Source organism: Dreissena polymorpha, chromosome 6 (assembly GCF_020536995.1).
Source record: "Dreissena polymorpha isolate Duluth1 chromosome 6, UMN_Dpol_1.0, whole genome shotgun sequence".
NCBI classification, from domain to species: Eukaryota; Metazoa; Mollusca; class Bivalvia; order Myida; family Dreissenidae; genus Dreissena; species Dreissena polymorpha.
Genome location: NC_068360.1, coordinates 18,822,842 through 18,850,318, shown reverse-complemented (window position 1 = coordinate 18,850,318; position 27,477 = coordinate 18,822,842). Strand labels below are relative to the sequence as shown.

The window sequence follows — 27,477 nt, the reverse complement described above, 5'->3', positions numbered from 1 at the left end:
ATATGGTATCATTAGTATCAGTAATGACATACTTATGCCACTACACTAATGACATAATGGCATAAGTATGTCATTGATATGGTATGGCATCAGTAATGACATGTAACATATGCCTCAGTCATTAGTGAAGTGGCATAAGTATGTCATTACTGATGCCATACCATATAATGACATACTTATATGGTATCATTAGTATCAGTAATGGCATACTTATGCAACTATACTAATACGACATAATGGCATAAGTATGTTATTGGATAAATATGGTATTATCACTATCCGGTAAAGACATACATTATGCCATTATACCTATGACATAATGGCATAAGTATGTCGTTATATAAGTATGGTATTACAGGCTTGGCGAAACTGCCGGTCCGCCGGTCCTGACCGGCAGATTTCCATTTGGTCAGGCAGGTTTAACAAGAATGTCGGTCCTGACAACCGGCAAAATGTGAAATGAATGAAAACAAATAATTTTGTTTCAAAGTTGAGAATTCGAAAAGCAAATCCCTTACTTCATCATGAAAATGAAATTGCTCATTGTTTTGATGTTCGCAAAATCGGCAACTGCGTTCTAACAAAAAAAGATTTTTCAAGTAGATAAGGACATTAAAATATGAATTTCTTTATGAGCATGGCTTTAAAACGGTTGTTTATTAAATATAAACAATGTTCTAGTGATATCTTTATAACATGCACTCGTCTTAGGTCTCCAAAAATGTTATAATTTTACCTTGTACAGGATAGTGTCCGTTTACCGCAATTTTATTTTCGATACTTCTTCTTACTTTAGTTTACGTTGTTATAATCCCTAACTTCAAAAAGGAGATTGCTTAACTGTGTGACACTGAAGAAGATATGGAAATTGAAGAAGATTGTCCAGGCTATCATGATGAATTGATTAACACCGAAAAACTGTTATCTTATTAGGATAAAGCACTGTGCCAGCAGTGGCTTGTTGAGCTAAATAAAGGGTTTATGTTAATGTACATAGTTTTGTTGTTGTTTTCGGCCCGGCTAATTTTTTTCAGGACTGGCATATTTTCTGAAATGCCTGTTTGGATGACCGGCAGATTTTTTTCATTTTCGACAAGCCTGGTATTATCAGTATGACTCACTTATGGCATTAACTGACAACTATCCTACTTGAATCAGAGGTGGGGGTAATTGCCATAGAAATACATTTATGACCTATCCCCACACAAGTAATGTGGCCTGTGATCTTCCAATTAGTCCAGGGCCATTTCCCTTTAGCTTTCCTGAGTACTTTTACAGCAAACTTTACAGTGCCAGCAAGCTTTACTGCTACATGGTAGTCTGTAATGCATTTGCCAAGGAACAGAATGGTACAGATTGTTTTCAAAATTGAGGCGGGGTGTGTGATTTAAGAACCACTTTAGGGGAGTAAAAAGCCCGACCCACCCAAATGAGGTTCAACTAAACTTCTCAATTGCATACAGATCAAACAAAGTTAAAAACAAGAGCACCGCCTTGCGGGTGCAGACCGCTCATCTATTTTCTTTTTAAAGGTGAAGGGACTCTCATTTTCAATCACAAAGGAGGGAGGGAGGGGTGGAGTGAAGAGGGGTGCATTGTGTGGGGGTGTGGACATTTATTACATTATCTTCCAAAAATGCGAAAAAAAGGAAAAAAAAAATCTGGGGGGGCCGGGTGGGGGGTGGGGTGGGGGTGGGAGTGGGGATTCTTGGGTGCGATGGTTGGACGGTATTTCAAACATAAAATAATAAAAATAAATATTTGTGTTTTTTAACCGATTAAAAAAAAAAAAATGGGGGGTGAGGTGGGGGGTATAGTTTGAGGGTGTGGTTGTAATTTGTGAGATGATCTTAAAAAAAAAAAATTAGGGGGGGGGGATTCGGGTGGGGGGAGGGGGGGGTGGGGGGGGGGGGGATTCTTGGGTGCGATGGGGTCAAGGTCATTCAAAGGTCAAGGTAAAATTCAACTTGCCAGGTACAGTAACCTCATGATAGCATGAAAGTATTTGAAGTTTGAAAGCAATAGCCTTGATACTTAAGAAGTAAAGTGGATCAAAACACAAAATTTAACCATATATTCAAAGTTACTAAGTCAAAAAAGGGCCATAATTCCGTAAAAATGACATCCAGAGTTATGCAACTTGTCCTTTTACTGTACCCTTATGATAGTTTGCGAGTGTTCCAAGTATGAAAGCAATATCTATGATATTTTAGGGGTAAAGTGGACCAAAACACAAAACTTAACCAAACTTTCAATTTTCTTAGTAAAAAGGGCCCATAATTCCGTCCAAATGCCATTCAGAGTTACATAACTTTGCCTGCACAGTCCCCTTACGATAGTTAATAAGTGTTGCAAGTATGAAAGCAATAGCTTTGATACTGTAGGAATAAAGTGGACCTAAACACAAAACATAACCAAATTTTAAATTTTCTAAGTATAAAAAGGGCACATAATTCTGTCAAAATGCCAGTCAGAGTTACATTACTTTGCCTGCACAGTCCCCTTATGATAGTTAGTAAGGGTTGCAAGTATGAAAGCAATAGCTTTGATACTTAAGGAATAAAATGGACCTAAACACAAAACTTAACCAAAATTTTCAATTTTCTAAGTATAAAAAGGGCACATAATTCTGTCAAAATGCACGCCAGAGTTATCTAACTTTGCCTGCCCAGTCCCCTCATGATAGTAAGTAAGTGTACCAAGTTTGAATGCAATAGCATTGATACTTTCTGAAAAAAGTGGACCTAAACGCAAAACTTAACCAAAATTTTCAATTTTCTAAGTATAAAAAGGGCACATAATTCAGTCAAAATGCATGCCAGAGTTATCTAACTTTGCCTGCCCAGTCCCCTTATGATAGTAAGTAAGTGTACCAAGTTTGAATGCAATAGCATTGATACTTTCTGAAAAAAGTGGACCTAAACGCAAAACTTAACCGGACGGCGACGCCGACGTCAAGGTGATGACAATAGCTCATAATTTTTTTTCCACAAATAGATGAGCTTAAAATGATTTTCAAATAAGTTTGACATTGAAAGGGAGGAGATCAGCAAAATGGAGGAAAAATCACACCTCTATCTTGTGGACATGAATTAGTTTTCTGCTAAACAGCAGAACAGTATTTGCATTAAAACTTTTATTTTCTAGATTATCTGATGATATTGCTTCTTCTGAATTTAAATTCTAGTCTTTGATTTATCTTCAATTTTTTTGTTTCAACTAAAGTAATAACATTGTATATACTTGCTTTGAATATCCACATTTATTGTAAATGAGTTATATCTGTACTTGTTTACCCCAGGCTGCCAAAAAAATACCTGCACATATATAAGGTGTACATGTAAACACAATTTAAAAACAAGAGCACCACATAGCGGGTGCCAACGCTCAGCTGCGGGTGCAGTTTTCAATAAATTAAAGCTTGTCAGAAGAATATTAGAGGTCACAGTGACCTTGACCTAGTGACCCAAAAATGGGTGTGACATGCAGAACTCATCAAGGCGCAGCTACATATGAAGTTTCAATGTTGTAGGTGGAAGCACTTTGATTTTAGAGCCAATGTTAAGGTTTTAGCACGACACGGACAGCAGACTCGCTGGCTATGACAATACCTCTCCAAAAACAGTCAAGCTAAAAATAACATTTTATGGCAGTGTTTCTTTTAACACAAACACGGACAAAATCTTAGTACTCGGCGGGTGAGTCGTGTAATCACGCGGCGTATCGCCGAGGCACTCGGCATCGATCTGCGCAACAACGCCATGTCTATATTAACCTTGCGTGCTTTCGCGGAATAAATCCGCCGCATACGTATGCGGCGGATCGAGTGAAAAGATATCCACCTACATGTACATATGTGTAGCGTAGAAACCTAGATTTACGCTAATTTCATAATTATTATTTTCATGTATTAATAAAGGATATGACATGCAATGCACTTTAACAAATTATCGTTGAATTAATTACGCACAACTGTAAATGTTTCGTTTGAATCTCAAATTATCATTATTAAATTTGTAATCCGAAACACACTTCCAAATTTTAATGCTAACGCGATCTTTGGCAAATTCTAGCGTTAAATACACAGTGCTAAAATATCCTTTGTCTCATAAAAAGCGCGCGAAAATTATGCAGACATGTAGAACGTCGTTTGGAAAGTGTGGGTGTATTTTGTGTAGTATAAATACATGAACATCACGTCAGGCGTAAATCGCGTGTTCAGTGGAAAAAAAACCGCCCCATTAGACGTTATTTCATCATCTCTTTAAATAGTAACAAATGCCAAAATGTATTTGATACTTAAGAAATATGGAGAATGTTTGTGTATCGTAAATATTTACCAGCATTTGCTTTAAAACTGGAATATAAGGGATTATCGGGTAATTAGCAGCGATATTAACTGTATAATATGAACAAAATGAAACAAGTTTATATACGCATATTCAAACAATAGTTATAATAAGCTGCTAATTAACAAAACAACAAATACGTCTTCACCGTCTCGATTATTGATGTGGCTTCAAACCGCTAATTTTCTCAGCTAAAATATAATAGCAAAAACAACATGCAATTAATTTATAAATCCACCATATGCTAGAGCCTTGACCACTTGTATGTGCGAAAACATAATTACGTGACCTTGTTTATGTGTGAAATACATACACTACGGGCGGGAAACAAACTTAATTGGCCAGACACATTAACTATGCTTTCATGTATATGCTCAAACAATCCGCGCACAATAAATTTATAATGATTTTAAGTATTATTATAATTGTTCTTTTAAAATTTGTTAACTACATGTAACTAATCATTTTACAAAGATTTTTTATTTTATTATGCACATCGACTCTGCATCATGTCGCGGATCGCAACATGTTGCTTGCCTCGGCGGACAGATGCGATGCTTTGCGGCGAAAATGCGACTTGCTGCCGCATACTGACGCGGCTTCAACAGCAGACGCGGCATCGACTGGTTTCGCTTTGCCACTGCGGATAGCGACATACGTTTGTTCTGCGTTGGCTGTACATGTATGTCCAAACATAAAAATGTTGCTATAACATAATTCTCCCGGTCCAAGTACAAAATATTGTTAAAGGGGAGCAAAAAATTAGGCTAAATATTCTTGAAACATTCATATAATCTTGCAACTTATTCATGCTGAATATAAAACATTAAATGTTTACCCAGCTTTTGACCTATTTCCAATATGTAATATTATAAATATCACCGAAACACAAACTTGTAATACAACAACAAAAATGTCAATTGTCAATCAAAGGACATTCAAACTGCTTAAGTTTAAACCAAAGCTCTGCTTAACAGAAAGACAGTATCAGCAGTTAAAAGCAAGGCTGATCTATGTTAATCCCTTAACATAATGGTAAAGAGAGAGGTGGGCATTAAACAAGATTGTTAAATCTTCACAGAAAGCCTTACACAAGTTTATAATTTCCAGTCAATGGGTGGGAACTGATAAAAGTTGTATTAAGGTATAATGGGTGTATAATGAATATTAAATACATGTAGGAACCAATAAAAGTTGTAAATTATGGTATAATGGGTGTATAATGACTTTTAAAGAGGAACCGATAAAAGTTGTATTATGGTATAATAGGTATATTAATAATGAAAATTACATTTACCGAACGGTTTTATATTTCATGTCTATTTTCTTCTGCAATCTAATTTTCCATTTAATGCCCCCTTACAGTCAAATTTTAAACCAAATCATTGCACTTGAAATAAGTTGTACTGCTCCAATGATATAAAATTGGTATTCTGCACAAGCACGATTATGTTGTAAATGAAACTAGAAAATGTATCCCCATGCCGCAACTTTTGACCCACTGGGGTCAGATCAAAATTTCAAGTACTGCACTGTCGAACATGTGTTCATTATAAGCTACCATGTGTGTAAGTTTCAAGGTTCTTGTGCTAATAGTGTAGGAGGTGATAGTGGCCAGGACGGACGGACGGCGGAGATAACCACATAATACCCCCGCTCCAATTCGGAGCGTGGGGATAATAAAAGTTGCAATGCTGAACAAGGTTCATTGTTTTATCAGGTAAGTTGGTTATTAGGGCAGTTGAACCATATATAGTCAACAACATTACTCTGTCACCAAGCATGTTCAACACAGCAGCCCCTTTATCTATGCTTAAATACAGATAAACAGGCGTGTAAGGAAGTGAATAAGACGTTTTCACATATTTTATGTCTGTTTGACCCTAAGCTTGTCTCTGTATTATTTTCTTTAAGGCATTATTGCAGTCAGAAATTTCAGAAAAAATCAGTACAACAGTAATCATCAAGCCATGATCTGAACCCCAACCATAAAATAAGCAATAAAAATACTTTGTGTTCATGTGTATTGACCATTATCTTTAACCCTTTACCACTTAGATACATATTTTTAAGCATATTTAGTCCCTTAGAAAGTTAAATTTCATTAAATACCTTTCTTACTATATTTAATGTTTTAAAGGCTCCAATTCAAATCCTTAGGCACTGATGAGCAGCAAACAGCATAAAACCTGAACAGACTGCGAGTAACTCGCAGGCTGTTCTGGTTTTATGCTGTTTGCACTTAACCATGTACACTTTGCTTCCGAGTGGGTAAGGGTAAAAAATATTCTTAAGCCTGTGCAGCTTTTTTACAAGAAGAGCGCTGTCACAAAATATGCGGTCTTTTAACTTGAATAAAACATGCAATTTGCTACAATTCTTAGACAAATACCAGCCTCAATATGCCATTACATGCAAATATCTCTCATCATAAGACACTGATGTCTGGCATAAGTGCACATTCTCATACATCATTCAGTATGAGTCACCGACCAATACTGACAGAACACCATCGTATGAGCTTTCAACATGCACATATTAATTATTATATCACTCCATTAATCCAATCATAAATACATTTTTGGCAAAAGAACTCTAGTCGATATGCATAGCCATTTTATGTCTAACAGTGACCCTTAACTTCTGACCAAAGTAAAACATCCCCTCTCAATAGAGATATTTGCCACCACATTCAATAAATTTGACACACATAAATTGAAATATTGAAATATAAAGAAACTTTAATCCACTAGAACTATTAAGAAACACAAATCCACTAACCTGCATTATGTAGAAACCACTGCATGTATTATGAAGTACTTTCTAACATGCATGTGATTTAGGCCTACTGTGCAAGGCCTGAAGACATGCTATTTAAACTGAAGACAGTTCAACACTTATTCATTTTAAATTGTATCTATTGACAGGACCACTGACAAGTTGTAATTCTTGACAACAAAGTAACATGTTCTGAATCAAGGACACACCCTCAACCAGCAGATTCATATTGCTTTAAGACAGTTAACATTAAAACTGATTTTACAATTTGCAAATTACATTTACAAATGTGTAGAAAGTACATAATTTGGAAAAAATATTTTCCAGCACTCCTGCGAAAAATCTGTCTTAAGAAAATTATATAATATTAACAGGATTTACACCAAGTACACTATGACTTGTTTGAATAGGTAATGCATAGGTTGAAAATCTATGGGGCCATCCTTAAAAATTCTTTTGTTTGGCATAACCCGACCGACCCATTAAAATCGGCCCGACTGAATTTTTTTTTTGTTACTTTCCAAAAAAAATTTTTGTTTGCTCGCCGAAACTTCTTTCCGCTAAATTTTTCCTTTCCGCTTTTTATCCTTTCCGGTTATTTGCGTCATTTAATTGAATGCTCTTTCAAGGAGATAGCAATGAACAAAACGCGTACCGGTATTTATTTGAGTCGCCTATTTATTTGACAAATGCATATGCGATTAATTAGACTTTAAATACAATTAAACCGCTCCTGTTTTTCTCGTATCCCTTTAATTAAAATACGCTGCTGTCGTTCAGGATAGTTTGGGAGTAAAAAAACAAGTTAATTATCACCGTTCAATTCAATTCGGCAATCGGCAGAGATGCGTAATATTATCGCCATATAACTAATTATTTAGTTATCACTCTTTCATTCAGATCGGTAAATATTCGGTAGAAAGATAAAAAGTGGTCAGCTTAGAAATATTTATTGACGGGTATTGTCACTTTTTAGTTTCATTTGCTAATTATCTCTTTATACGACTTTTTGACCGGTCGCTATTTTGGAGGCAGACGGCGATATTAAATGTGTATTCAAATTATACAACATCTGCGCATGAATGACCCAATATTATCCGATAGCTCAACCCGTTCTCACGTTTCATTCGACAACGTCATGTCATGTGTAAGCGAGCTCAATGCTAATTGGCCAGCTACCATGTGCACTTCATTAACAACAAGGTCAAGCAATGTCTAATCGGGTACAGACCGGGTTTCGTTCACTGTTTGAATTGCGAACACTTGCATTGAAACAAAGAGACATATATAGAAAACCAGTCCCGATTAAAATGACGGATGTTTTCAACGAAATAATTCTAGATTTTCGCATTTTCGCAATAAAGATTTTTCTTGAGCCGAATTCTCAATAGTTTCCCAAATGACTCAAATGGCGAACGACAGCGCGAGCATTGTGAATGTGTTATTATTGGAATAAATGCTCACTATTACAGGGCTCGCGCTGTCATTCGCCATTTGCGAAAGTATAGCGAATTTGGCTCAAGAAAAATATAATTTGCGAATATGCTTAAATCTTGTTAAATTTCATTGAAAACATCTGCCATTTTAATCCGGAGTGTTTTTTTAAACTGTTTTTATCTTTGTTCACATGAACAATTTGAAGCGCATATGGTAGCTGGCCAATCAACATTGAGTTCGCTATCGGGTAATATTGGGTCATTCATGCGCAGATAATAAAATACACAGTTGATATTGTCGTATGCCTACAATATAACGGCCGATGGCAAAAGTTGTATAAAAAATAAGCAAATGAAAAGAAGCGTAACACTCAATAAATTATTTGTAAGCTGATCACTTTACAAATTTCTACTGACTACACTGTATCGATCTGAATTAAAGGATGATAATTAAATAATTAGTTACATGTCGAAGATGTTGCACCTTTCAGTTCTTGATTGAAATTAAAATGTTATAATTACTTTGTTGTTTTTTACTCACAAACTATGCTATTGTAAAGTAATATGTCAACCACATAGTATATTAATTACGTATTTGCCCTGTTACTTGTTTTCATTTTCTGTAGTCAAACGATATGCACATTTTATTTAATGTGCAAAATGCGTACAATTTTTCGGACTGTCGTTTTCGGATAAAGTATTTTTCGTCGATTATATTATATTTTCGAAGTTCTTTATAGAAAAAATAGACTTACGAATACACGTGCGGTGATACGGACGGTGCAGAAAAATATTTACCAATTTCCTTTCATGAGGCAGAAGACTTGGAGCTTTATTTGATAATTACCTTTCAGTTTGGTATATGTCGGAGTTCAATGTCAGAAAAAAAATTTTACAAAAAAATAATAAAATCCCTACCTACCGACCCACGCACATTTACCTGGGTCGGGTTATGCCAAACAAACAATTTTTTAAGGATGGCCTGGTAACTCAATAAAATCTCCCAAATGAGAAATATGGACCTTTAACTAAAGTGTCCATGACTCTATAACTCCAGTATACAGTCATGTGCTGCAATAGTGAAAATTACCCTCTTTAACTCCAGGAAAATCTATTGAATTAAATTTTTTTTTTTTTAAGATTGGGAATGAGTTAGAAATTTTGCCCCCCCCCCCCACCCCCACTGCCATTTTTTCCCGTAAAAATCATTTACAAAAATACCCACATCTGCAAAACCTAGACCTTTTAATATGAAAATATAGTTGTATTTGTAGGTTTACAGAAATGCAAAAGAAAATGCCTAAATTTTGACGAAAGCTTGATAACCTTGCTAATAAATCTATTTGAGACATGATACATGTACATGTAGAAAGCTTAAAAAATATTCATGAAATACAAAACTATTCACAACACTAACACTACATTAATACATGAATCAAGTTTCAGAATGAATGAAGAATGAGCTATTATACCTGCATTCACAAAACTGTATAAATCACCAAGCCATCGACAAGTGTTCCTAATAAATGAAATATCTATAATGTCAAATAAGAAATCAAGCCTACATTTTGTTCCTCAAACCATATCCATGTCAAATTCAAACTTTAACCTTATTTTGCTTTTGAAAACAAATTTACCTGTATCTATTTATCACAAGTTTATGGCTATATACAAAATTGCATTTCCCTCTAAACTTTGTAATACTTATCAATTTCAAACAGAAACGTAAAACTTACTTTGTCCTTCAAAACAAAACACCCACACGCATGCAAATTATAATTATCACTTTAATTGTATCACCATTCAGATAAAATGATCAAAGGATAAACACAATTTTAATCACAAGGACCAGGGTTGTGGTTGATTTAAATGATAGTACAATGTAGTAGGAAGAAGATAACTGCCCATTGATGCGTACAAACCACAGGTAAATATACAGAAGGTGTATAGACAGAATAATGTGTCACCCACACCATTCAATAACACAAGAGATTCACATATTAAATGACCATTGAATACTTTCTTGGGATTTTAGAATACAAAATTACAAGGTGCATCGCGAAACATTTTAAAATGCAAGTAATTTGGTTGATCAAAAGGTGTTCTCCTTTCAATTTGAAAAAATCTTATTTAAATATGTAAACAATGTCTCATTAAATTATTGGATTGCAATTAAATGTCGCCACAAAAACATTGAACTTCAAAAGAAATGTGACGCTTTCTCAATTGCAAATTTGGCTGACACAAACAGGAAACCAAATGGGGGTGAGGAGATTGTTAAATCTATTTAGTTATCTCCATTTGAGATAATAAGATATATCAAATATCATGTTGTTAAAATAAAGATTGGATCCATTTGCCTTCATACAGGCCTGATTCTTGTGGTTCAGAGATTGACTGTATGTTGTCAGATCAGTGTGTATTTATAGGGTGTTGTGTTTAGTTAAAATCCATTGATTGCAGATTGATTATTTGGCTTATCTGAGAAAATGTCATGTCTGCTTTCTGAGTAGAGAAATTACACCCATTGGGAAAGATCTCTATTAACACTGTCAAGGAATGTAAATAAATAATAATACAAAATTGTACCTATGCTTATTGTCTTGATTTGGGGAAAGGGCCTAGCCTAACATTTTCAGAGAAAAAATTCTCGACAAACCTAAGGAAGGAAAAAAACGGGTAAACTTGAATATTGCCAACACATTTGAAAGATATTCTCTTTGGAGAAGTGGCCTTCAGGGGTCTCAATACAATTTAAAAACAGGGGTCCAGGGATTCCTTACTTGCAAAAAGTAGGAGTCCCAAAGGAAAAAGTAGGAGTCCTGAAAGAAACAAGAGCTGTGTTTGTGAAACACAATGCACCCTTCTGCGCCGCTTTGAAGCCATATATTTGACCTTTGACCTTGAAGGATGACCTTGACCTTTCACCACACAAAATGTGCAGCTCCATGAGATACACATGCATGCCAAATATCAAGTTGCTATCATGAATATTACAAAAGTTATGGCCAATGTAAAAGTTTTCGGACGGACAGTTCAAATGCTATATGCCACCCTACCGGGGGCATAAAAAGCATGATCTGCAACTGAACAAATACAATGAGCACTGAAACTTTACTTTTCAGCATAAAGGCATTTAAAACAAGAGATGTGTTTGTCAGAAACACAATGCCCCCTATTGCGCCGCTTTGAAATAATAATTTTTTTTACCTTTGACCTTGAAGAATGACCTTGAACTTGAACTTCCACCACTCAAAATGTGCAGCTTCATGAGAACGCCGCTTTGAATTTAGTTATTTTTGAGCTTTGACCTTGAAGGATGACCTTGACATTGAACTTCCATCACTCAAAATGTGCAGCTTTATGAGAACGCCGCTTTGAATTAATTTTTTTTGACCTTTGATCTTGAAGGATGACCTTGACCTTCCACCACTCAAAATGTCCAGCTTCATGAGATACACATGCATGCCAAATATCAAGTTTCTATCTTCAATAATGCAAAAGTTATGGACAATGTTAAAGTTTTTTTTCGGACGGACGGACATAACTGACATACACACATACTGACTGACGGACAGTTCAACTGCTATATGCCACCCTACTGGGAGCATTAAAATATTTAGATGGGTTTGTGCAATAAGAAAACAAAAAGTATCAAGCAATTTCAAAGACACATAGTTCCCAATTTGAAGATTTAACAACACAACTTTTCTGAATGTTTCACGAGTTTTGGCGCTAATTGTTCCCAATTTGGGCAGTAAAAGTACTTTTTAAATTTCAATTGGGTAAAAAAAAATAATCGCTGCATATTTAATATATTTCTTTGACATCATGGTCTGCTTTGATGGAATAAACAATTCTTATGCATCATCAATTTGCATAATATACATGTACAATATATTTGAGTGTCTGATAAATTTGTAAGAACAGTGGGAAGATTAGGTCATTATTCTTTAAATAAATAGTGTTTTCATAGTGGTTTTTTTCAATAATACATTGTATTAAAGTTGGCAACAACAAAATAAAAATACTAAACAGACAGTCATTTTGTTTGTTTGAACTGAGACCTTTTGAAGGCATATATAATAGAAGAAACAAAAGCTCTCATACAACATAATTTTTCATACATTTTCTCAGTTAATACCAGTTTCAATTTAAGCAAGATATCCTACAGGAAAACAGTCTGCGCAAAAAACATGGAAGTCTGAGCCCTTGGCAATAAAAAAATCCAATCTGACTTAAGAGTTTGCCATGATGGTCATTCAATTTGCCTTAAAAATAACAATATTGCATATACAGTTAAGTAGATAATTCATCAAGAGGAGAGGAAATACAGATTAACATACTTTTTGGTATTGGAAGACAACTAAGTTGCAATAATTCAACTCTGAGCTTTATTACCTAAAGGGTTGCTGAGAGTTGCAATGTGCAGTCTATTTTCCAAAGGTGCAATATTGTATCAGTCACTAATGCAAGGGATAAGGATTAAAGAACAATGAAACTGCAAAACTTCCACCTGTTCAGGGGTTCTGAAATATTTAAAGAGTCTACTTGTCCACAGACAAGTTGGACCCACAAATTCACTTGTCCGTACCAAAGAAGTACTTGTCCATACTTTAAAGATAGATAAAGGAAAAGATTATAACTTATTAAGCAAATAATACAAACATGCACTTTTGTTAACTTCTATTTTAACTTATAAACATAGTTAACTAGAAAATTCACATGAACAAAATGTGCATATATTATAATAACAGTTTTAAGTCACACATGATACCATCTCAGATATTTAATAATCTCAACATGACTAGAAAATTCACTTGAAATGAAATAATCTCCGCTCATTATAATTATATAATTATCCGCTAATAAAGGAAACTCCTTACAAAGTTTACATTTACATACACCGGCAACGTTTTCAAGCCAAGGGAAATTGATTAGTCAAGGCTCAACAAATTCTCGTTTCCGCTTGGCGTCGTAGGCTAAATCATATTCATACTCAGTGATTTATTTTGCCAAAAATTACCGCCGATATTCGGCTGCTTTCCAATTGCAAAAATCGACGTTTTTTCCCAAAAATCTGACCGAAATTTCCCAAAAAATGACCAAATTTTCCTAATAAAGCCAATAAGATTACAATGTCATTTAGGGATAATTTCGTAGAGTGAGTGCCGATCGAGCTTGTCAAGTCATCGCCAAACGACAACTGACTTACGTATTGTTCGCGAATGTAGCCGAATACGATTTTACGTTGCTATCCACACATCTCTCTGTATATTGCGGAGGATACCGACGATAGTCAATGAATCCCAATTGAGTATGCCTGTTTTTACACAGGTCCAAGATGGCGGCAAGCAGATGAGAAATTTGCGATGAGCAGCGAAAATGATAAATAACATTCAAATTAACAACGGATATCATATGGTTATTAGGGAATAATTTAATGTGTGTGTAAATTAACGCAAAATACTACGTTTGAACAATAAATAAATATATTTATTAGAAATCTGCACAGTGAATGAGCGTCGTGGAAATCAGTGTTGGAAAATTGGAGTTCAGTCTACTCACAAAGTTAAAGCATTTAAGATGTCAGAGTATCGTTCGAAAATGGAAAGAGACAAACATGATTTGATTTATAGGTTAGTGGATCTGTGTATAATCAGATTCATATGCATATTCTGCTTTATTATGTTTGTCACGCTGTACAGTTTCCTGAAATATTATTGAACTGAGGATGTCAAAATCAAGATATTGAAAGGTAAACAAATTAAATAAATTATTTTAACTACATTTAATACATCATAAACACAGCAAGAACCATAAAGCGTGTTTGTTAATATTTGTTGATCTTTTCAACATATGGTATTTAATTTAAAAAATGCTGAATTAAATTAATACTCTTAAAGAGGTTATGATTAAATGGTGTATTTAAGAATCTATAGATTATTGCAAGTTTAATATGCATGTGGAAGGATATTAACTAAACGTTGTCTTCATTGTAAGAAGACATTAAAGCAGCACTTTATAATATAAAAATGCTGTCAAACATGCACTTTACAATTGTAATTCTGTTCTTATAATTATATTTATAATGCTTAATGTTTCCCAATTTCATGGTTTATCAAGCTATTTTTCCCAATTTCATGGTTTTTGGCGCTAATTTTCCCAATCCAAATGACACAGGCTGTAAACAAAAAAGCAAAAAAAATCACTGATACTTTGTTTTTCTCTTCTTCTCCGACACCGAACTGATTTTATCAATGGTCTGATTCACGTCATGATGGCTTGACGTTGAAGTGGTTTTATTTAAAAAATCCATCTAATGTTTGCTGCATGTCGGTAAAACATGTATGCGGCCATTTGCAATGTACGAAAAATGTTATCTTATGCGTGATTGGCTGTTGCTATACACATGTGCCCTGGTTTCTCTACTAAAATTTTTATCCTATGCGTGATTGGCTGTTGCTATATACGCGTGGACTGGTTTACTACATTAAATAATGAGTATCGGAAAATTACCTACCTTGCAGTTGAAAACGTGTGCCAGTCCGCAGACTGATATTAGCTTTTTATATAAACTTTAGTTTATGATTTTCGGAAAATGGAGTAGTTTCGTTCTCAAAAAATGTTTACCACGGAAATTGAACTTGTCCTCGGACAAGCCAGCTTTGAAAAACTGCTTGTCTGGAAGGGGAAATTGACGACTCGGACAACTTGGACAGCTCATTTCAGAACCCCTGCTGTCTAAATCACAAAACCATGCAAATGGTACCATTTATGCACAAAATAGTTGCTTTTTATTTACCATATTGTACAACTGTCGCGATATTGCCAACTTAAAGTGACGCTAACGGTTAGGTCACAGTACACCAACAGCTTTTCTTATATTAAATTATATTACAGACCTTCTGCTGGTCTGCTTGTAATATCAATCAAAATGTGAAATAAGAACATACTATTCAGGCCTTGAAGAATCCACTTGACTGCTAGCATATGCGAGTGAAGTTGACGGTCGGGCGAGTGAAGTTTGTTAAATACTCGACCGATCGGGCGAGTGCTGTTTTTCAAGTTGAGAAATATAAATTCAGTTCCAGAACTCCTGCCACATCGATACAAATTGCGAACAATTTTTCGATTGAACAAAACATAGGTTTAGTACACAAAGAAACTGCACTTTCGTTTTGACAATGAAAAATGACGTCACGGGCACAGTAAAAATAATTCTCAAAATCGGCTGCGCTCTTTTAGTAGGTGTCAGTGCTCTTAGCTAATCGATTAAAAATGAAAAAAAAAACAGTTAAAAATATTGGTCATTCCGTGAAGAATAAAATTTCATTTAAATGTAAATATCAATAAAAAAATAATATATAACTGGTTAATTATAATACTTCTTATATTTAAATAAAAACAAACAGAAACAATAATTATTAATAAACAGAGTAATTCGTGATCAGAAGCCTTAGCCAAAATTTACCATATTGTAACCATTTGTCAATCAAGCGTGTCTTTCAGTAAAAGTTCGTCTGAAATATTAAAACTCAGCATGGAAAAGGGTTCTATTTTAAAATATCTGCAAGGTGGTGGAGACAGGGAACAGAAAGAAAGGTCATCAAAACGAGAAGCGGAAAGTATTGAGAAAAGGAAACAGGTGCAAAAAACGCAAGGAAAGCAAATAAAATCCATCAGATAATGTAGTTAATTTGTTTGCAGTTTAGTGTCACTTTGTTACGTAGGTTAAAAAGGTTCTGGTTGATCATAACTATAAATATAGATACAGGGCCCTCACACTACTTTGGGGGAAGGGGTCCGCAGCCCTCAGGAGGGGGAATTTTCGTGGCGTTTCCCTTTTTGGGGGATTTTTTTACTTACTCTCTCATTATTTCATGTGTACATGTTTGCACTATATTCATTGCATTTTTCATTATTTAGTATGTTTGAAAAGATTAAATTGAAATAGAATTGAGATATAATAATCATGAGACACATCTTTCTATTAAAAAAAAAAAAAAAAGTGGGAATTTCTCCACCCAAAAGGGGAAAAAAGTATACTTTTCAGGTGGGGGAGTGCAGCCGAGATTTGATAGATTGAGGGCCCTGAGATATATATATTGTATGCAGGGGTCATATTTTCCAGCAACATCAATCTGTCTGGATTTAAATGGGGAAAAAGTGTCCGAAAATTTTTATCCGGAATTATGACAAATTACGTTAAAATATATACCTTTGATTTTGCCATTCATGAAGAGGGTATAATAATGTACAAGTTCAATTGCCTTAAGCATTTTTTTAAACGGAACATACGACTTTTCTCAATTGGTTTTATCATTAGCTATTTCATTGTTGTTTCGATAACTGTTATATCTGACTTTTCATCGTTGTCAATATTATTAATCTGTTTAAGTCTATACCGATGTTTTAAATCATTGTCGACTCGATAATAGCTTACACACATGCATTGAATGTAACAAATGTCTGTGCGTAGGTTGGCTACTGGCAATAATAAAACCAAATAGTTGAAAAACAATTTGTGTACGTTATACACTGTAACTCCAATATAAAGCGCTCCGTTATAACGCTGAATCCAATATAACGCGGAGGGTGCTTGGATCCCATTTTTTCTCCAACCTTCCATTTGATTTCTGATTCAAATCCGTATTATGCAACTTCATGTATTGTCAGACAATTCAAAGATGGCGGCAATCACAGTCATGTTGATTGCTTTATTCAACCGTCCGTTGAACCGATTATAATCGCCTCGAGGTTAAACAACACCGACAGCTAATTGGGGTTAATCTGTTGTGCTATGTCAATAAAGGTGTGAAAAACTCGCGTGTCAGTGTTTATTACATGTATTCCTCATCAGAGCGGTTCAGTGCGATAATTTCCATAAGTTAAGTGCAAGCGGGATAGTTATACAATTCAAGTAATTCAAAACGATTGAAACATTCTTATTTTGATATGGTTGCAGTTTGACTATATTAAATGAGCGGCTGTGAAATATACTGCCTACTGTAAAAAACAACTTTTTCTGTCATTTCATTATCATTCTAGTATTATGTCATTTAATCTTTCAGTTCGTGTATAAGAAATTAAATAATGCAGACAATATATTTACATGCGAACGCAGTGTACCGGCAATTGTTAACAGAGTTTCACTTTCATTTTCGCGCGGTATCAGAAAGTCCCCGGGAAACACGTTTTTTGCATGCGTATGACGCAATAAAACAATTTTTGTACATGAGTCGTTTTGCATTCAATCTAAATTTAAAGTCGCTCGTCCTATGAAATCTCTGCCCCATAATGCACTGTACTCTTAACACTTCTGAAAATGGCATATATGCGTACGGTTGTGTTTACGAATTTCTTAAACATATATTGTCATTAATGTTCAAGATTATTATTTTTAAGTGATGTTGCAATTTTATTGGATTATCGGATAAATGTGCACATAAGAAAAGCGGTATGTATACTGTTATTGATACGATTCGGTTTATATGCATGTATTTGCGTCAACACAGCATGGCAATATACATGACCTATATTATACAGTACACTCCACGCGTTTTCCCCAATTTCCCTCCATACTCCGCGGGTTTCGACCTGGAGGGAGATTAAGAAAATCCCGCTATACGCGGCGTTTGCATGATTTTGGACGCGGCGGTTAACGATCGGCAAAACTGATAAACCGACGCGGCGGCCCTCGGCGTTGGCAACGCGGGGGAAACTCCGCGTTTTACGAGATAACGATCAATTTAATTTTGTTTGACTTCCTGATTTTCAAATAAAATTACATTTATTACAAGTACATACATGTACATGTAGTATAATATTTACAATTAAAAAAAAACAACCAAGATAGATCGATCCCGACGTGGTTGTAGAAGTAGTTGTGGTTGTATAGAAAACTCGTTGATTTACGACACACAAAACGTCGTCTTTTAACTAATACTTACCAATTAATATAAACAAAGTTTGCAACATTGTTTTTATTTTGATAATTTAATCCAAAGTTTTCATGTTAGCAGGTGATTTTCTATAATGAACATGTATACAAATGACCAAGGACCCTAAAAATCTCGCAAATCTGTGTGAATTGACAGTTTGACGTAATCAAAGAAAAGCCGCTTCCTGTCTAAAGGCATAACTTACTCAAGTAAACACGTTCAACGAATGCATAAGGAATGGTTTTAATTGTCGGAACAAAGTCTATTCTCTGCTCGCTAATGCATTGATTTTCTCTTTGTTTGTAGGTTATTCCATTGATTGCTAAAAGGTGGTAACTATTGAGTTGATAATTGCATTTAATATTCACAGTTATATTCTTGTTGCGTCGACATTCTAAACAATGTTTACCAGTAATTATGGACCAAATCGGCAGAGTGACATTCACACATGTTAATCCCTTTTGTCAAAACACCGAATACAGCAGTCTACACAATAGGTCAGTAGACAAGCTTTGCGTGTTTTCATAACGTCAAACACTTAAAATCCAGTTCCGCCCAGATGTCTTCTGTAATCAGTTTACAGTACAATTAGTGTTAAAATAATTACTCTACTAAAATACCGTAACGATAAAGATTCGGCGTGTTCGATTTGAAATTATTTTAGAGGAAATATCAACTTATTCGCGATATAATTTCGTTAATAAATACCAAAGAAACTTTTAACCGAAATCAACAATGTTCTCTGCGCTACAAAGTTTGTATCAAAAAAATCAATACACGCACGCTTTGCAGGAGTATACATTGTACCTTGACCTTGTACATTGCAGCATAATTTTCGCGCGCTTTTGTCGGGAAATATACATGACTGTATATTGGAAGCATTTGTAAAAGTCGTGTTAACAATTAAAAATCGTAGTGTGTTTCGGATTACTAATTATTATTCTCATTTGGAAATTTTACGGAACATTTATTCTTGTGTCGTATGTGTTATGATTTAAATATTAATTTGTCAAATGTATTATATTAGACTAATTCATATTGTAGACGTACCTGTGAATTAAAAAACATAATTTTTATACGTATTAATTTTCTATACAATTATCTTTTTATACATGTACTACAGTATTTAAACAATTTATTATAACAATGTTTTTATTTTTTGGAATGCCCAGTAGCACACTGCTAACGCGGCGTTGCGCGGCGATCACTGATAAGAACGGAAGGTGTCTGCATTTACCGACTAGCCTAAAGTAATACACGCCGCGGGAATTAGCGAACGCGGCGTAACGCCGAGCGTTTTATCGAGTTCTCCTCGCTCTTCCAACGCCGCGTGAACACTCGCTAGCAGAAAAATCCCGCGGAGGGAGCGCGTTTTTTGGGGAAAACGCGTGGAGTGTACTGTAGGCTATTCTATACCTGTTTTTTTTTTATAGCGCCCTGCAGTTAATGAGCTCAAAACCTATAACGCGGATCCGTTATAACGCTGTTTCGCGGCTTGGACCCCATTGACCGCGCTATATTGGAGTTACAGTGTAGTTTTTTTGTTGAATAAACCACGGCCGATAGTTAAAATGCGTAGGGATTAAATCACGAGTGCAAAGCACGAGTGATTAAAAACCACGCATCTTAACTTCCAGTAGTGGGTTATTCAACAACAAACAATAAAGTACACGAATTATTTCGATTCTAGCCTGATTTTTACTAAACATTTATACAATGTATATTATTTTTCTTTTGTACTATTTTATGTGAAGTTCCGCCCATAAAAATAACTTTCGGCTGTTCTGTCAATCAAAACCGCAACTTTCATTCATTTATTGCCAGATTATTACGCTGGTGGAAAATGAATCGGCATGTATTGTTTAGTTACAGGGCGTGCTTTCAGTGTATAAGGTCCGTCCACAATTATTGCACAACATCCGATTTTCTTCTTTGTTTTTATGAAAGTAAAGTGTATCATGCATGAAATGCACAATTCCCACGAGAATAACATCAAGGTTTTAATCTCCGAAGTAACTGTCAACGATTTTATCGTGGACAAGCACACATAACGGACTGATTAGTGTGCTAGGTATAAGCCAGTGAAATTATCGATTGATATTGATACTGGGTTATTCACGCTTGACTAATTCACAACCGCGCGAATCTTCGTTGTTTGGGGTCAGACGCTGATACTAGTCGGCTGACGTGCAATAGACTGGTCCTGACCGGTTTAGAGACTGCAGTGAATGGTTTATCACACCAAATCGAGATAAGAATGTAATTAGGGTATGCTAGCATGTGCACTGCGTAATCGATTTCATGACATGGGAATTTTAGCAAACAGAATCGGATCGACTCTTTGGGATTTTCAATCGGTGTTTCATGACCCTAATCGGTCTAGGACTGACAAAACCGAAAAAAATATGATCCCTGATTGTATATTTTTTTCCAATGCAGGGCTAGAAGATTAAAGTGAAGGGCGGGTGGATTGTCAGGCCTACTCGCCCTGCAGGGCGAGTGGCTCCGGAAATATTCTTCAAGGCCTGCTATTGTTAAATATTTTATAACTTAAGCATCATTACGGGTTGCAGAACTCGCCAAGAAAATCTACATCTAGAGAGCTTTGTTGGCCATGGCATTAACTAATTGTGATGTAGCTTTATAAGTAGATAATAATGTAGAACATTACACTGTTCCAAATTTCAACATAAAATATAAAATGTCCACAAGAATAGTTTGTTGAAACATCATTGTGTTTTTAGGGTGTATACAAATGATACATAAATTAAATGTGTTTTTTAAGTTTATTCATAGCTTTTCTTAATTTGTCTCGAAAGACATCTGTTTAGGGATGGGCACAGATCAGCTGAGGAGAACTGAGGTTGTGTTGAACTTTATGAAGGGGAGCATATGAATTCCCACTCCAGAGCTGTCAAAGCAAAATTTATCAAAGGCTCTGTGAGTCCGTTTATATGGACTAGCAGACAACTCAAAATACCAATTCTATGTCACTTCATTTAATTTGTTTGTACCATTTTATCTTAAATTATGCTTAGAGAAAATAAATCATATGCAGTGGTTTGACATAGCACTTCCAGTATCGTCGAAATCCATTATAATTATTATCAAGGGAGGTTACTCATAAATATTTTAATTTAAATGACAGCGCTAAATGACAAATATGTCACGACATGCAATCCAGCTTTCATTAAAACAAATCTATGTTCGTTTTAATGTAAAAAGAATTACAGCACATTGTTATTGTTTTACCTGCACATGTTTTTTATTGTAGATAAATACGACCGAACTTCAAAACACTTACCTAATTATCCGACTTGTCAAAAATTCAGCGATGAACCGGAAGCGGAATTCGGCATTAGGGTGTGAGGTCACAACGGCGCTGCAGTTCAAAACAGTACGACTAAAACCATAAACACATGGGCGCAATATTAGTTAATTTAAATTAAAGACCTATAGATTACAATGTAATCTATAGGTGTTTGTTTAAATGTACCTTTCATGCAACATTATATCACTTGAACATTTATATCAAAAGAAGAGAATATTTAATGTAATCGGATTTTTGTAACATTTTTGCTACAGATAAGCGATACGTTTTGATTTAAGTTGTATGAATTATGTATATCATTCTTAATCACATTACCCCTTGGGTTAGTCAATTACAAAATTAATGCCCTCGTGTGTAGAGAAATTCAGGCACCCATAAATCACCACATGCGTATAAGCACAACATCGACTATGATTTAAGGAGATGCATGTCAAACGATATTTAAGAGCTATCACATACACAGTACAGTAAAATCTGCTTTCAACATCATTGAAATTATCAACATAGTTATTATAAACTAACAGACAAAGTTTGACGGGAGGACACACGTGTCACCATGTTGGTTGGCTGATTGATCGGTTGGTGAAAAAAGTTGTCACACGAACTACTTCTTCCCACGTTTAACATTCATAAGAATTAGTAATGCGTTAAATATCACTCCCCTATTCTAATTCAAAATGGCAAACTGATGGCTGTCTTTACTAAACATTGGTATTTGAAAGTATTTCTTTAATTTTTACTCGAAGTACACGAACCGTCTAATGATAAATATTCAAAAATGGACTAATCCAAAGATCAACTTTCCTATGATAAGATAAAGATGGCAAACGTACAGTCATCTTGGATTTGTTAAATTTTGTGGAATGACCATCTAACCAAAACTGTTAATAAACTTATGATGTGTAGCGATTAACTTTCAGTTTACTAAGTTCAAGATATACAGAACACAGACCCACAATTAATCCTGGATGTAGTAATGTAAAACTTTATGATGATTTTATTGATTTGCTTGCAGATTTTAACATTACTCAAATGGTGACTGAAAACACAAGAGGAAACAACATCTTGGACCTTTTCCTGACCTCTAATCATACTCTTGTTAACTCTGTAAAGACTCTCCCAGGCATTTCAGACCATGATATTGTATCTTTTATTTCAGATCTAAAACCAAAATTAACAAAACAGAAACTCAGGGTTGTACCGCTGTATAGAAAGGAGGACTGGGTTTCCTTCAAAACCCACATGAAAGGAGTGAGTGACAGGGTGCTTGAAAAAGGTGAAAGTACCTCGGTAGAAGAACTTTGGTCAATTTTTTCAGATGAGATATCAACTGGTATTAAACAATTTATTCCCTCAAAAACTACAGGTACAAGAAGATCATTACCATGGATTACCCAACCAATAAAACGACTAATGAGAAAAAGAGATACAATTTATTTCAGACTCAAAAACAATGGAGCTCATAAGACCAGAAATATGTTCCTAAATTTTTAAAACCTTATCAAACGAAATACCAAAATTGCTTATAATAAATATATAGAGTCTATTTTAGGCATTGAAGACCCTGACGTCCAAGAAAACAGATCCAACTTTAATCCGAAGAAACTGTATAGTCTCTTAAAAAACTCCAGACAAGACGCTCAAGGTATTTCTACTCTTTTTGACAATGTATCAGGAAAATCAACTTCAGTGAATCAAGAAAGGGCCAATGTGTTGAACCAACAGTTCCAATCCGTTTTCACACCTTTGTCCCCCCCTTACCCTTTCTCAATCATGCCTCTCCTTATTCAGAAATCTTAATGAAATTTCATCTTCATCTTTCAGAAAATTTCCAACAATGCCAAAGATCACAGTCAGTGTCAATGGGGTGCAGAAGTTGCTATCCAATCTTAAACCAGACAAGGCAGCAGGTCACGACAACATCAAACCTCTTGTTCTAAAAGAATTAAGTTCAGAAATTTCTCCAATAATAACACTCCTTTTTCAGAAATCCTTGGACACCGGAATTCTCCTGAAAGTATGGACATCTGCAAATGTAATACCGCTGTTCAATAAAGGGAACAAAGAAGACCCAGCAAATTACAGACCTATCTCTCACCTGTATTTTATGTAAATCCTTAGAACATATAGTTGCTTCTTATCTTTCAGCTCATTTCAATAAATATAACATACTTAATGACTTACAGCATGGTTTCAGAGAAAAGCGTTCCTGCGAAACACAACTTCTACAACTCATTGATGACCTGGCACGAAATATGACATCTGGAAAACAAACTGATCTAATATTGCTTGATTTCAGCAAAGCGTTCGACAAAGTGAACCATCTTAAACTGCTTTTCAAATTACAGGAACATGGTGTGGATAAATATACTTTCTCATGGATCAAATCATTCCTTATAGGTCGCACCCAACGGGTTGCTCTAGATGGAGAACTATCATCCGAGATACCAGTGACATCCGGGGTACCACAAAGGTCTGTGCTTGGTCCGTTACTTTTTCTTCTGTATATAAACGACTTACCTAAGTCTATTACCTCTCAAGTTCGCTTATTTGCAAATGACACGGCCGTATACCTTACAATCAACAATATGCATGACTGCCACACTCTACAAGAAGATCTAGATAAACTAATGAAATGGGAACATCTTTGGGACATGGAGTTCAACCCAAGTAAATGTCAAGTTTTTAACATAACCAGAAATAAATCAAAATTCTCTTTTAATTACAGGCTCCATGGACAAATATAAGAAACTGTTGACAATGCAAAATACTTAGGTGTGGACATTTCAAAAGACCTTTCCTGGAACACCCATATAAATAGAATTACAAATAACGCTAAAAAATCTCTTGGTTTTCTCCGCAGGAACATACAGAGGAGAAATTCCAACATTCGCAATCTCGCATACAAGACCATGGTTAGACCACAGGTTGAATATGATTCTTCCGTATGGAGCCCTCACACATTACAAAATATACGAAAAATTGAAAATGTACAGCACCGAGCAGTCCGCTGGGTCAAACATAACTATTCCCCATATGACAGTGTCACCTCCATGCAACAGGAACTTGGTTGGCAGACCTACAAGAAAGACGAAATAACACTACATTAATAATGTTTTTTCAAAATTGTTCAAGGTTTAGTGGCTGTGCCCCTACCATCATATATCGAGCGACCCACCAGATTCACTCGTCACATGCATCCCCTCTCCTACAGACAGATCCATACTACTGCAAATTATTATAAGTTTTCATTTTTGCCAAGTGCTATTGTGATGTGGAACTACCTCCCCGCCACTACAGTTTTACATCCTGATATTGGAGGGTTTAAGCAGTCCCTGCCTTCCCCCTCTGCCCCTTGAACTCTGGGAGACATATTTTTATCAGTTTTTAACCTTAAATCACTTCACCTTTTAATGAATCTAACATACTTTTAACATTCTCACTTTTTCACTTTTAACACTTTTACTTGCACTGACTACGCACCTGTCGATAATACCCGAAAGGGGAGTTAGACAGTATATATAGATAGATAGCTCATTCTTGAAGTTCAAATGTTCTATTTTTAGTGAGCATTTATGGATAGTTTGTGTCTTAAAAACAAATTTTGTAAAAAATTACAATGTACACATTGAGTTCTTCTTACATAACACACTGTGTCATGAGTAAATTCAAGGTCAATGTCGCACTTGAATTATTTATATTTAATATTTGGAATATATGTGCATAGTTATTGCCATAAAAACATCTTTATGCACGAGGATGGTACTCACGGAGCGTATATTGACAAGAGTTGAATCGAGTATTTGACCCTTACTGTAGTAAATTCACTTTTATGCAAAAACTAATCATCCGATTTTATTGGTTTATACGTTATCATGTTGCTTATTAATTCCTCTTTCAAAAAAAAAAGTAACTTTTAGTATATTTCCGTTGTTATTAATGGATATATGGCGCGTTAAACACAAAAAACAAGAAACCGTCGGAGACGGGTGACGCTCCCCAAAGTTTTTTTTTCACAATATTGTACTATATATTCAGATAAAAGGAAACGTCTTGAGGGGCATAACTTTGGACAAAATAATACGATGGATGGTTTAGCAACTTAAAAATTTCAAAGGGCCATAACTCTCTAAATAAATCATCTAACCAGAACCCACTAATAACATGCGCATCTCCTCAAGGTAGTTAAGCTTCCCATAAAGCTTCATTGTATTCCAGTCAGTTGTTGGGGAGTAATAGCCCGGACAAGAATTGCACTATATGTACAGTTTATAGAAAATTTCAAAGGGTCATAACTCTGTGAAAAATCATCCGACCATAACCGGCTGATAATATGCACATCTCCTGTTGGTAGTGAAACTTCCCATAAAGTGTCATTGAATTCCCGTAATAAGTTGCTGAGAAATAGAATAAAAATGTTTTGGGGGAGCATAATAAACATTTTATGTTTTACCCCGCGCGTTTAACCGTGTCGTAGTCAAATAGTCAAACTAAACTCCAAATATAAACGCTACAAATCGGTATAAAGTACGAACATGTCAACTGTAAATCTACATTCTAAAACGGTGTGATATTTGCAAAAGTTAAAGTTATAACTCGCCGGGCTGCCCAAACCAGAAGAAAAACTTCATATATATTTATATACTGTATCTGAAAACTACGAAACGTAGGCTTTCTAATGATATATAATTTGTCAAAATCGGCCGAGAAATGAAAGTATAATTAAAAAAAAAGACGTTAGTGGGTACATCAAAATGTATAACCTCGGCGCTTCGATGTACGCTAATCGATAGCCACCGGTCACGTGACTAAGTTACGACAAGATATTTGCCGATACGGTCCCGTTTCATATCCGTCTCATCAAGAGTCCGTGCGGTACTTTAATATAACTATATAAGACATTTTTATCATGATCAATTTTAAATAGTGGTGGACGAAATAAAGTGTTTCTTACCGAAGATATATATATATAATGTATTATAATTATTATTGTTGTAAATAAAGCTTTCAAATAGTTGTAGAGCCAACATTTGCCTATTTTTTTTCCATTGGCCTTGAGATTTGAGGGCAAACACTATACGTGCCCTTATAAACTAACTCATAAAGCCTCAGTATGATGGCCTATTGATTATACGTCATTCTAATATTAAAAGAGTATAACGACGAAAACTACATGAAAATCCAAAAGCATTATCAGTAGATAATTTTTTTGTAATCATGAGTTTTTATTTAATTTAGGCACATGAGCAATTGAGTATACAATACAGGATAACCGCAAACATCAACAGTATAAAAACTAGGATAACCGCATTTCAACGGTCAATGGATAGCAATGTAGGGTGTAAACCAGTTTTAAGGGACACTTAAACTCAGACTTATCTAAACAATAAGTACTCAAAGGGAAAGTACATAATTTAACAAATAAATTTACCAAACAACAGACACAAATTCATCAATTTGAAGAATTCGCGGATTAACGTCTTCGAAATGTAATTGATGAAATATCAATCATTTCAACTGTATTGCGCATCGGCTGTATAGTGAGAGCAACAAATGTTAACTTTGCTTTGGAGACACGAACGTAATCTGGTAACTCTTGACGAGCTGAAAATACCTTTTGTCCATTCGACCGTTTCGAC

General features: G+C 35.1%; 1 protein-coding gene across 7 annotated transcripts in view; it reads right to left on the bottom strand.

Moving 5' to 3' along the window:
- Positions 1-21,888, bottom strand: part of LOC127834432 (uncharacterized) — a 35,521-nt gene extending 13,633 nt beyond the window's left edge. The window contains exon 1 of one of the 7 annotated variants that reach the window (XM_052360269.1): positions 21,812-21,888. The gene's annotated coding sequence lies outside the window, so the exon portion shown is untranslated. Of the gene's footprint in view, positions 1-736; positions 862-7,130; positions 7,154-10,035; positions 10,444-21,811 lie in introns of those variants that run through there. The other 6 variants (XM_052360271.1, XM_052360270.1, XM_052360273.1 and 3 more) reach the window with 6 other exon arrangements.
- Positions 21,889-27,477: the final 5,589 nt, after the last annotated feature.